Here is a 13,333-nt window from a genome sequence, read left to right on the forward strand (position 1 = left end):
CAGCGGCAACCGCCGTCAGCGCCCCTGAGAGTGACAGCGGGCTGTCAGGGGTGGGGGGGTAGAGGGGCTGGGGCGCGGCCCGGAGCAGCGCCGCGGGGGTGGTCCGCGCCGCCGCCCCGGAGCCGAGTTGCACGAAGTGTGTCACTTAGTGCGGGGCTACTAGGGTTGCACGGAAACGGAGCCGCAGCGTGTCGGCCGCTCTCGGTGCCGGACCGCCAGACACGCCCTCTGGGNGCCGCTCTCGGTGCCGGACCGCCAGACACGCCCTCTGGGGAGGCTTATGGAAGGGAAGGCAGAGGAGGGGGTCCGCGCATACGTACTCTTGGCCCTGGGGGAGTCGCGTGCCGGCAGGTCCCCCACCGCCGCATCGTCTGGGCGGCCCCGTCTGCAGCCGCCACCGCGCTCTCCCACCGGGAGAGAAGTTGCAAAGCAGAACCCACCCTCCCCCGCGCTCCGACCGTCCCCCACCCTTTTCCCCGAGTCTGCGAGGCGGCGGCGGCAGAAAGGAGGCGCCGCCTGCCAAGTTCAACCCCCACCCTCCCTCCCTGCTAGCGCGCTCACACTTGAAGGAAGTTGCACGCCAAATGCAAAACCTCCGGCGAGCTGAATTTCTTTACACTTTATTATTATTTTTAAGGAAAGCAGAGGGTGGCAGGCCTAAAAGCAAGTTGCAGGCGAAACAGTAAGTTGCTTGCAAAGTACGCCCTCCCTCCCCCGCAAACTCCTGACCTCTCCTTCCACCCCCTCCAGGACCCGCTTCCAAGTTTCCCGTGGGGGCCCCCACCCGAATCTTAACATTTGCTGCACTCCACTCAATACGTCGCCCACCCCTCGTGTACACGAGACCCCTGCCCCTCCAAACAAAACAAAACACACGCAGCTTTTAAATGTCAGCATTTAACTCCCTCCAGCTGTTCCCGTTACGCGCCGCCCCTTCAGTCCGGGGGAAACACGTGGCCTGTCCCCAAGGAGAGGGGAGTGGGGCTAGGGGAGTCCGCGCCGGAGACGCCCGCCCCAGCCCCCTAACCCAGCTTGCCGCGTCCGGAGGACTTGGGCTTTGCCGGGACCGAGACTCCTACCTTGTGCGACACTTAGTATGATTTTTGTGACTCGGGGAGAGGTTGTGCTGTGTTGCTTTAGGGTTTGGGGCGGTAACTTTTGCGCCCCCACAGGTGACAGCGCTTGCCAGCTCATGACGGGGGCGGAGGCTGCCGCAGCTCCACCTAGTCCCTGCCCGGCCGCTCCGCAGCAGCCACTCACTCCTCAGGCAGCTCTCAGACGCTAGCAGCGGCCGCCTCTGCTCTGACATCTTGAAGAGGATTGGGGAAGCGCATGCCGGAAGCCACTCGCCGCCATCTTGGTAAAGGACGATGACGCCAGCCCGGCCTCGCGTCCACCATCTTGGCAAAGGTTCTCCATCGCAGGGAGCCGAAGTAGCCCTTCCTCGACTCTGAAGGGTAGACGCTACCCCCATGTGCTGTCGGATGTGAAAGGAGAGAACTAAGCATTTTAGTTACCCACTTGTTCGGAGACGATCTACTCGGGTCGCCTCCAGACAAGTCTAGGGCCGCCATCTTGGCAAAGGAAGAGCTGCTCTCTGCCTCGGAAAAGAAAAGGGAACCAAAACCTTTGCCAGTGGAGAACGCTCAGCCCATAGAATTTTTATGAGGGGCGCTGAGCAACCCAATTGTTCACACAACCTCTTTCTGGATCCAGAAGAGATGGTTCCCTTTTTCCTTTCCCTTGGCGCTAGTCAACTAGAGGGAGGCCCTTGCCGTGGAGGCTCATAGCAGGCACTGAGGATTTACTTCAACAGCACCACTTTGCCTACTTGCCAGTTTTTCCACTTTAGAAGCGTCAGTTACTAAAATCAGATGTATTGCGTGGATTGGATCCCCAAAACAATAGTTTAATGGGGGGAAAAAAGACCCAAACTTACTATCGTATGTATATTTCAAAAGTCCGTGAAATAACTCATGCCAATAAGATTATCCTTTTATGTCTGCTTAAAAGTTATACTAGGAATTATTGTATGTATGAATACCTTACAAAATATATAATTTGTATATGTTTAACACATGTAAAGGGACAGTAACAGTTATCTAACAGAATCTATTACATATCTAATAGAATGCTTCTCCCCGTACCATAAACCTATTTCATAATTGAATCTCTGCTGTAAGAAAAGAATCAACCTCATCTCTTACCTCTTCAAATTTGGGTTGCATATTCCGTTTTAAATTAATACCTGATTTTACAAGAATTCTCCATTAACTTTCTTGCCACTCATTTTGTCTGCAAGTCTATCAGATCGTCTTGAAATGGAAAAAGGCTCACATTGTTTTCAATTAACTGCTATTGAAAACACTTTCAATTGGGCAGAAGTGTGTTATTTTCATTGGTTTACATACATCTGTTAATTTTTTAATTTGATAGAAAAAAGATCTCATTCTTCAGTCATATTCATCTGAAAACACAGGTAGACTGTAGATGAACCCAGTGTCTGTTTTTCAGAGTTAGAATTGTTATGCTTTATGGTTAACATTTATTGACCATTCTGTTACTCTGTTTTATCATTCCCATTCCCATTGAAATTATCCAAGCCTCACTACCAGATTATTACTCCAAAACATTAATTAAATCATGTTGTGCTCCTGCTCAAGTATCTACAATAATTCCTTTCCATTGCAGAGAGATCCCAACTCCCATTCTGTTTTTTAAGACCATCATCTTTCACCTGCCCATTTCTTGAAGACAAAGCCTTTTAGCTAATGGAATTGGACTAGTATTTAATTAAACTACAAAGTTAAAGCAAAGAATTATTTTTTAAAAATCACACTTGGAAATGTGAAGCTTTAAATCTAAAACTGAACATTTATGTCCTACTTCTTTGGTGAAAGCTTTTGTGAGCCTACTGATTAGAGTTCATGTCTTCATTTGTGTACAGACTGTACCCACATTGCATCAGTACACCACAGCAGTTAAGAGTAAGACTGGCTGGCTGACCTCCACCACTATGAAGAATATAACCTTGGGTGACCTCATTCTTTGTGCCCCAGTTTCCAGCATCTGTAAAATGGGAATGGTAATAGTATTAACCCAAGTTACTAGAAAGATTAAGTGAGTTCCATATATGTGAAGTGCTTAGACTAATTCCTGGGACATATTAAGTGTTTAATCAGCAGCATCAATTATTATTAATATATGTAGTATTACTATTTCCCCTGTTTTTAAATTGGAACAAAAAATTAAAAGGACTTACAAATATAAATGAGTGTCAGTTTCTGAATTTGTATGATTTATGCCTCTTGACCTTGTGCCAGTCTGTTAAAGTTGTCTTGCATCTACCTAATTTGACAGTGATTGTTTATATGGTATCTTTCCATTTAGATTTTATAGAACAACTATTACTTTTTTTAATCCTATTTCATCATTTAATTATTTAAATTAAGTAATTACAATAACAAGTGCAAATGGAATAAACATGTTTTGAGGAGGAGGAAAACCTAAGGAACTGCTGGTAAACCTATAGCTTAAATGGTGGGAGCAGAAATGTATGGAGTACAAAAATTAAGCTTGGCTTCAGTGTTCATCATTCCCTAAGCATCAGTTGGTTATGTTTTCCAGGGAAGATGGAGAACTTGAATTAGTTGAGATAAATGCATTGAGTAGTGTCATTTAAGAGGAGTCCATCCTGCTGAAGAAAGGACACAGCATATACAACATTCATTCCCATCTCTACCATTGTTTATCACATATATTTCCTTTTACATAAGGATACCTCTTTGTGACTTAGTTTCCTACAGTCCATAATCCTTTGTCATGCCTCTATTTTCCATGTGTTCTATTCCCTCACCCCCACCTCCAACACACACAATTTCAATCTGTGATAATAAATGTAAATTGGAATCAAATAAATACCTACTATGTTTTCATGTATTAATAATTTTGAATTTGATGGTTCATTGCATGTGCTAATTTTATATTAAGTCAACCCAAACAGCTTCTGTGGGTTGTCAGAACTTACTTTAAAAAATTATTTCTGCAGCTGTCATAGCTATTAGATGACTCTTTATAGTAATAACTCAACTTTGGGGAATAGTACTATTCTTGTTTAACTTTGTAGGGTAAGAGGTTCAAGAGAACCCAGCTAAGCTTTAAATGTCCCATCTCTTTCTGCTTCAGTATTTGCATTTTACACCAGACATGACTGTTATAAACAATTCACACTTAGTACAGCAAGTTCTTAATCATAATGAATTCCACTTTGGTACCTCTCTTTGTAATTGGAATTAACATTCCCACATGAACTGGGAAATGCTAAATTGTTACCAGCATCCCTGGTGTTTTGCTGCTTCTCATAATGCTTTCAATGATTTCATCATATGCAACCTAAAATATCACAATTTGTGCTTTATAGGCATGACATGCTCTATGGGCGTCCTGTTAAATCTATATTCTTTATGCTGGCAGAACTTGGTTTAAGCAGTACCTGATTCAAGGATAAGGTAAATGTGAGCAAATAAATGAGGGAGATGTTGAAATAAGCCAGGAACCTCATATTTTTAGAGTTTACAGACATTAGAGCAAGTACACTGAATAATTGTAACAAATATGTACTTTGTTTTGCATTTGTGGCATTTGTGGCTGGCCATTATGTCATTAGCTTTCTTCCTCTTCTGATTTAATCTCCTTTTTCTGTCCCATGTTCCTTTGGTAGAGATTGTTTCAATCTGCTCCATTTCTAGGTGGAATCCGTCAGCGAATTTTTGAAAACCGACATTTCCATTTTGGTGCTTACACCTTATTTATTTATTAGATCACACTGGGTTGTATTTTGTTTTTAAGCTAAGTCAGAAATAGTGGAGTTTAAGATCAAAACACCTTTGGTATAAGGATCCCTTCACAAAATACAAATATACTTGATATCAGACTCTGGAGTGTTAAAAAGGACATTTGTTACATTTTTTAAAAAAATTGATCTCAGTATTAGTTAAATTTCTTCTAGCCTCCTGTTTACTTTTCAATAAAAGCCCTGGTTTTGAAATCCTGTTGTGCCGTGTAACTGAATGAGCTGGGGCCAGTCATTTACCCCTTCATAGCTTGTCTTTCTATCTATAAGGGAAGGATAATGATACCTACCCCACCTATCATCTCACAGAATATCTGTAAGGCTCAAATGGGATGATGCATGCAAAAGGAATTAAGAAAACAGGGAGGGACTCGGAGAATTTTTGCATCATCAATTCACCACAACAAAAGTGATTACTAATTTTACTGAAAATTGTCATGGCCTCTCTTGGCTCATTCCTCAGAAAATCTGTGCAATGTGCAGCTGTAAAGTTTAAGTAGAGGAGTGCCAATTCAGTAAAGAGTTGGAGCCAGCTGTATCAGCTTGCAAGAGGTAACTGGTAGATTTTCAGGAATTTGTCAGTCATTTGTTAGTCACAGCCAACGCTGAAAACTAAACTGTTTACAAACTTACAATTAAATAAAATATTCTAAAAACGAAGGTAATAATTGCTCAAAAGTTCACATCATAACTATTTTACTGCATTTTACTAGTATCTATGATTTAAAGTTATCTCCATCTGTTCTTTATAATGCACGTACTATATAGTGATTTGATACAGCCTATCTCTTCCAACTCTGCATTCAGATATATTATTTTGGTAGTTTGAAATCAACTGGTGGAGTATTGAAATTGAGAAACTACAAATCAGAGGTTGATTTAGTTTGTTGATCATCTAAACTTAAAGTGATAGAAAAAATTTTAGTAATAAAGCTTAAATTTAAAGCTATGTTATTTATGAATAATGCAAAAATTTGAGGAAATATTTTTCTCATTGTTGAAAACTATTATCCAATCAGCAAAGAAGTTGCTTGCATCACTGTCAAATGAGTGTCGTCCTAATAAACATCTTTGTTGTTTCACTTTCATCTTGCTTGTTAATATAAAAAACATCAAACAACATTCATGTTTGAACTTCAGTGGCATGAGCAACTTCTTTGCTGAACTGGATTTTTTTTTTTCCCTGAACTGAATTTTTTTTTCTGAACTGAATTTTAATAAGATATTTATTCATAGTCTGCTTTTGCCAAATATAGTTGAATTCCAACTGTATGTTGACAATGGCTATGTTTGCTGAAACCATTCCGTGAAAATCAGTTGGCTGTACGGAATTTACTATGAAGAATGTTATTTTTTTGGAAATTGTGTGCTACACATCTTTTATCTCAGCAAAATGTGTAATAGACATCACACACAAGGGTACTCCCTCCCCTCCTTCCCTGGACAACAGTGGTCAAACATTTATCAATGCGCTAATGGACATAACTTAATTTAGTGCTTGAAAAGATTATTCATCCTGTAATGTGGAGCCTGGGTGGTAGGAGCTATGAGAGGAAGAAGGGAGAGCAGTGAGGACGCAGGTGCATAGGTCCAGGGAAAGATGGAGACTTGTACTCAGTGGTGGCAGTGGTGGTGGGAAGCTATGATTGTACAGGGGGACATTTTGGAGGCCAAAGGAAGGCAAACCAGTCATTCAGTGGCTCTATGGAAGACAGGGAACTGTCCATGCTAAAGGAAGGCCGTGTGGTAAAGATTAAGAAAGCTCCGTGGTTGAAGGATGCGAGGGCATAGGAGGCTGGACCTGAGAAAAGGAGTCAGGAGCCACATGTAGAAGGCACAAAAGAAAGAGAGGCAGTTCTAGAGTTTAAGTAAATATCTCTGAGGCACATAGAGAAAGTTAGGCTTGATTGCCTTACAGCGGGAGTGGGGAGGGGAAACCCCAAATACCAGAATTTGTCATAACTGGAACTCTCATACTCAGAAGTTTCTTACTCATCTAGCAATTATACAAAGATTTTTGCCTACATAGAAGGATTATTTGTTCATTCCAGTGCCTTGATCCTATCCTGGTGTCTGGTAGATTTTTTTTAGCATTTGTCCATTTTAATTACAAAATTCTCACGCAGTTACCCTGTGCTCCATAGACAGTGCTCCCTCTTTTTTGCTTCTCGTGATGTTATTCCCAGTAAGGAACATTGCTATGTCATCAGTAAGGACATTACCAGAAGCCACCCTACTGCACTGCCTAGTAGGCAACAGTAAGTTTCTGGCTACCACTGTTCTCCCTGCTTCCTCTCTGGCAACCTATGACCTATACTTCTGATTACAGGTCGCGTGTTTTGGTTTTACATCATACTACACATTGTTTTGGTCTTACATCATATTACATATTATATTTGTAATATTTTACAAGAGAGGTTATTACATTTTTTGGAATTTTTAAAATAGTAAGTGTTTTGCAAAAAAGAAAGGATCATCTCTCCCCGTTCATCAACCCTATTGACAAGAAAAGGAAAAATTCCCAACCAAACAACTACCAATGACTGATACCTTGAGGGTTCTGTTTGAATATAGCAATTTGGTTTACTTTGGGTCTCCTGATATTAGCTGTTTTACTGATAGTTTCAATTAATCATGGAATCATTACAATAATCATTATAATCATTATTAATTTCTGAACTAATTTTCTCTCCCATTCATTCATTTCTTCAGCAAAATACAATTCCTTCAACAAAATAGCAACTACTACGTGTTAGGCCCCAGTGTAAGGCAGTAAGGATGTAAAAATGATTAAGATACAATACCTACCTAGGAGGAAATGGAGACAGGTACAGTAATAAGTTTTATCAAACAATGCAGACTCGTGCAAACAATGGAGAACTGTGTGATGGACGCATAGGGAACTATGTATGCATCAAGAAGTCATCTGGGTGTTAAAGGTAGTGAGGTGGGTGTGGATATGGAGATGGTAATAATCAGGGAGTGCTTTTAGGAGGCAAGCATGACTGGTTTGAAGTATGATGAATTATTATTTGAATTATTGAATTATCCATGTAATTTGCCTATTTCTGACAGAAGTAATAACTTATAAAGCTTGTTATTAAGATTCTAGCAGGATGGGTTTGTGGTGCATTTAAAAGAAACCCAACTGTTAATGCAAAAAGAAAGTTATTACTCAGCTATCAGAAAGCACGAGTTCTCAACTTTTGCTGCAACATGGACGGCACTGGAGGAAATAATGCTAAGTGAAATAAATCAAGCAGAGAAAGACAATTATCATAGGATTTCTCTCATCTATGGAACATAAGAACTAGGAAGATCGGTAGGGGGAGAAAGGGATAAAGAAAGGGGGGGTAATCAGAAGGGGGAAAAGCATGAGAGACTATGGACTCTGAGAAACAAACTGAGGGCTTCAGAGGGGAGGGGAGTGGGGGAATGGCATAGACTGGTGATGGGTATTAAGGAGGGCACGTATTGCATGGTGCACTGGGTGTTATACGCAAGTAATGAATCATCGAACTTTACATCAAAAACCAGGGATGTACTGTATGGTGACTAACATAATATAATAAAAAAAATTAAAATAAAAAAAGAAAGTTTATTGATTTACTTAAAATCTAGAGAATGTTAGTTTTAGACATGGCTGGATCCAGGGGCTTAATGATGTCCAAAGAGTTCGGATGATCTGCTAGCTTTGCTTTCCTCTGTTTTGGCTTTTCTCCTGAGAAGGCTATCTCCACCTGGTGGCCTACAGCACCTGGATTTAAAACATCCTACCAGTTTAGTAATTTCAATGGAAAGAGAGCTCTTTTCTGCTAATTTTAGTACATGTCCCTGGAAGGGGCTTCATTGGTGTAGTTAGGTCACATGCTCATGCCTGAAGCAATGAGTATGATTAAGGGATGTAAGGGAAATATAGTCTGATTGGCAAAGCCTGGGTTGAATTCTCACCACTGACATCTAAGACCGGGATAAAATGAAAGAGAGAGTGAGAAGAGATGCTTGCTACTATAGCTATTTATCAAAATATTACCAGTGATATAAATATAATATTTTACATTTTAAGGGAATTATTCATGACCTAAAATGTTTGTCAGCAATGGAAAGAACCCTGAAAATTAAGCATAGCTGTTAGAGGTCTTACTGATTTCCCTTCCTGACTTCAATAGAAAAAGAATGTGGATTTGTACTTCAAAATTTTTAAATAGTACCCACATGGATTGGCTATTGCCTTGCAGAAATAGCAGTTCTACTTAATTGGGCCCTTCTCAGGTGATACAGTGGTGTTTACAACTTTTAATCTAGTTTCATAGTCTTTCACAGAAGGAACTTGTCTTGCTTGACTATGATTTTAACAAACATGATGGGATAGAGAAGGCTGCTGTGGGCCTCTGCCTGCTTATTTTGCTTCTTCTGTCTTGACAAGCTGAATGTCACGCAAATGTCTCCAGCCTGGGCACTGGGCAGGCAGGAAGCCAGAACCAGTAATAGAAGCAGGAGGCACTCTGTGAATACTTGCTGATTAATTTTAGCTCCATAGGCCTGATGGGTTTTCCATCCCTATAATTACCATCAGCAAATAGTTGTTGAATGATGTCCAGCATATTTTTATTCCTCTTTCCTTGGTCCTGATTTTCATTTTCTATTTTACCTCTCTGTGATTTCATCCCATGTGTTTCTGTTCATCACACCAACAGAGCCTCCTTGATCAGTCTCTAATTGCTTAATTGTATTCCATCTATGAGATATCGCTACCTATCTGTCTAAATTTATTTTTATTATAAATAGTCCAAGTCTTCTCTGGAACTAATGAGGGGATAAATTGTGAAAAAAAAAAAGGGTCACTAAATGGATATTCTGGTATTACATTCTACATATGCCTTATAAGTCAGTTTTTTAAATTAGGAATAACGCCTAACAAGACTCTATGTCCTGACTAGGTCACTCGATAGAGCAAATGGAGAGCAGTGAGGAGTGAGGGAAAGATTTTACAGAAGGAAGATCACGGGTTTCCAAGAAGAATGGTTATCTGGGTAGCATTAGAAGAATGAAATGCATTTTTAGATATTACTTCTGTCTTAAAAAAATCTTTAAAATAATACATGCTAAAAAATACGTATTTATTTTAAAAATCCAAGTAAAAAAGACAGAAATGCATAAAGTAAAAAGTGAAAACTCTCGCCCCCACAAAATCCCATTTTGCAGATATAACTATTTTTAAGAGTTGGTGTGCATTCTTTTGGAACCTTTTTGTCTATGCATGTATACACATGCATCATTTTTTTAAAAATTTTATTTTTTTAAGCCATCTCTACACCCAATGTGGGGCTCCAACTCACAACGCCGAGGTCAAGTGTCACATGCTCCACCGCCTGAGCCAGCCAGGCCCCCACACACACTTAATTTTTTTTAAGTGGTATTTTACTATGCGTATTTTTCAACTTTATTCATCAAATGTTCTTGGACATCTTTCCATGTCAATATATTCAGGTAATAGTAGCACAGTTTTCCATTGTTTGGCTCTATTATAATAAATGTAACCTTTCCCTTGTTGATGAAATACTTGTTTCCAATTTTTCACAATTGGAAGCCATGCTACAATGAGTATCCTTGTATCTCTATCTTTGCACCATTGTGAAAGTTTTTCTGCAGTACAGCATTAGAATTGCTCAAATATAATCCATAACAATCATTAAGCACCTAAATGTGCCACATTAGTGGGCTTATTAAAAATATGCGTGTCCATTACCAACTCATCTTCTACTTCCATCTTCCCTTAGGCATTTTTGAAAAATTCAATTAGAGCAAGAGTCATGGATGGCTGTGCAGAACAGGCTTCTATCTGAAGAGCCCTCATGTGTTGCTTATGGACCCAGTTTTGCTGAATCCATCCTTATGTTACCTGCTTTATAAATGCAAGAGGATCAGTTTACATATGAACTGGGAAGAGTCACCTACCTGCAAGGGATCATTTAGGGATACCACAATGATTGTGAGGACCAACCTCCACCCTTTGTGGACATCTGTGGGCATATGTCCTCTACCATGACCAGATGGTGGATAGATATTTTTTTTGTCTGCCATGAGGCCACTCTTCACATGTGGTATTAGAACTTCAATTTTCCCTTAGAAAACTATCCTTTCCCCAACTTCAGTCCAAGAATTTGTGGTGGGATTAACCCCATCTCAAGCTCTATGGATGGGTCAGTCCTGTCCTATCAGAGAGGGGCACATAACAGGCACAGATGAGCTTTCATTTTAGGCCTTCCGGGACTATTCAGAAATTGCCCTTTTCAAGCTGATAAAATGGAAGCCTGGAGGAGCTGTATTCTACCACTTAGACCCCCAGTGCAATGAAGCTGATTAAAAAATAAGAAAAACAGGGGCACCTGCATGGCTCAGTCAGTTAAGCATCTGACTCTTGATCTCAGCTCAGGTTTTGATCTCAAGGTCGTGAGTTCAAGCCCTGCATTGGGCTCCACGCTGGATGTGGAGCCTACTTAAAAAAATAAGAAATAAGAAAAACCCAAAGAGATCTGGGGATAAACAGATTCCCAATTATATAATTTGAATGTCTAGATCCTGAGGCTAGGGCTACCCCTAGACTTCACTATTACAGACTCTGATACATTCCTCCTCCCCCTTCTCTTTCCTTTTCTCTTCTCTTCCTGCTCCTCTCCCACCCCCCACTCAGCCAGCTGGAGTTAGCTCTTTAATATTTGCATCTGAAATGATCCTGACATCAAGAGTCAAGGTCTAAAACATGGGTGCTGCCTTCTGGAAGTGAGACACAGGCTAAGGTTACTAGGCATCTAGGGTGGCCGTAAAAGACAAGGGAAACCAGAGATAGAAGCCAGTTGGATGCCTAAAAATAAACTTTACCTGCTTCAAGAATTTGGCTAGAGTTTCCTGTTAATGATTAATCGGGTGAGATGGTCAAACTGTTTCTTTAAAATACATGTACATAAATGAGAATATCAACCTCAGTTCATTCTACCCCACATTTCCATTTTAATTAATATAGAAATTGCTTCTCTATTTTAGGCTGTGCTTTAAAAGAAACAAACAAACAAACAAAGCTCCAGTAATCCTCCAAAAGAAATATCTTACCTAATTTCTCTTTAGGATAGCCTAAATTATTACTCTGCTTTCCATATCGATCCAGCCTTATAGTTTATTGCTTTATTTATTGTAGACTTGATAATATATTACCTTAAATACAGTACCTGTAACTATACTCTCGTGAAGTATGTACTAAAATATTTTAATATCTTATTATTTGTTTTTGAAACCCAAACCAGATAGTGAAGAAAAAACTCTGCTAGTTAAAAAAATCAATCCCTTGGTTGAATTAAACCTGTAATTCCTATACCAATATTGCTAATGCTTTACATATATAAGCTTTATACTTCTCTTTCATCCATTGCAGGGATATAAGACATGGTGGTGGATAAGGATATCACTAGTTGGATTCAGTAAACATTTATTTAGTTATTAATAGCTCCAGCTTAGTCTGAAATAGACTTGAGACTCTACCTCTTAGTAGATATGTGTCTTTAGGCAAGTTACTTAACCTCTCTGAATTTTAGTTTCTTTATCTGAAAAATAAATATAATTATAGTATTTGCTTTGTAACAATCACGTACAGATTAAATAAGTTTCTCTAAATAAACCATAATCTCTGACATTTCATAAGTGCTGTTATATTACATGATTATTGTTGTCACTAAACCCTGTGCTAGGGACTGGCAATGTAAAGAAACCAACGAATTATAACCTCTACAGAAAGCGAGAGGAAACACTGGCATAGCCCAATCAGAAAGGACACATACACACACAGACACACAGGCACACAGACACACACACACCTCACTAGGTTCCTTTAAGCTAAGCCACTTTCTTCCTTATATGATGGATTGTAAAGTGAGCCTCACTGAGCACCTGCTGGGGTTTCTGGAAAAGAAGTTCAGCCACTAGCTGGACATTTTCACTGTGTGATTTATCAGACTCCCCACAGCTTTGGGGTCCTATAATTCTATAAGCCACACAAGTTACATATCCTGGTGGGACCTGGTCTCATGAAACCCAAGAGAACCATAGATTTCCTACATCCAGCTGAGCGTGCTCAAATAGGGAAAGACATTTAAAAACAAAGAACTTGATCTCATGCTCTTTAACCAGCAAAATTCTATAGCCAAAAGAAAGAAAAGCACAAAGGAAAGGAATAATTTGTCTGTAGTCTCACCGATTTGCCAAGGAACCAGAAGGAACATGCAAGCTTTCCCAGCTCCTGGTCGAGTTCTCTGCACACTGAACAGTGATATATAATCTTCAGACGTCAATATTTACTTTCTATGAATTTATTGCTGGCGATGTGTCAACCCACAAATTCCTTTGTTTACTTCTGTCCACGCCTTCAAAACCCCTTTCACTTCACCATCAAAGTTGGTACAACACAGTAGACAAACCCATGAGTGAGGC

The 13,333-nt window shown here is 40.1% G+C and overlaps 1 protein-coding gene across 2 annotated transcripts in view; it reads right to left on the reverse strand.

Moving 5' to 3' along the window:
- Window positions 1-1,214, reverse strand: part of NR3C1 (nuclear receptor subfamily 3 group C member 1) — a 120,145-nt gene extending 118,931 nt beyond the window's left edge. The window contains exon 1 of one of the 2 annotated variants that reach the window (XM_034656201.1): window positions 1,080-1,214. The gene's annotated coding sequence lies outside the window, so the exon portion shown is untranslated. Of the gene's footprint in view, window positions 1-320; window positions 460-1,079 lie in introns of those variants that run through there. The other variant, XM_034656200.1, reaches the window with a different exon arrangement.
- Window positions 1,215-13,333: the final 12,119 nt, after the last annotated feature.

This window comes from Ailuropoda melanoleuca, chromosome 3, assembly GCF_002007445.2.
Source record: "Ailuropoda melanoleuca isolate Jingjing chromosome 3, ASM200744v2, whole genome shotgun sequence".
In the NCBI taxonomy this organism is placed as follows: domain Eukaryota; kingdom Metazoa; phylum Chordata; class Mammalia; order Carnivora; family Ursidae; genus Ailuropoda; species Ailuropoda melanoleuca.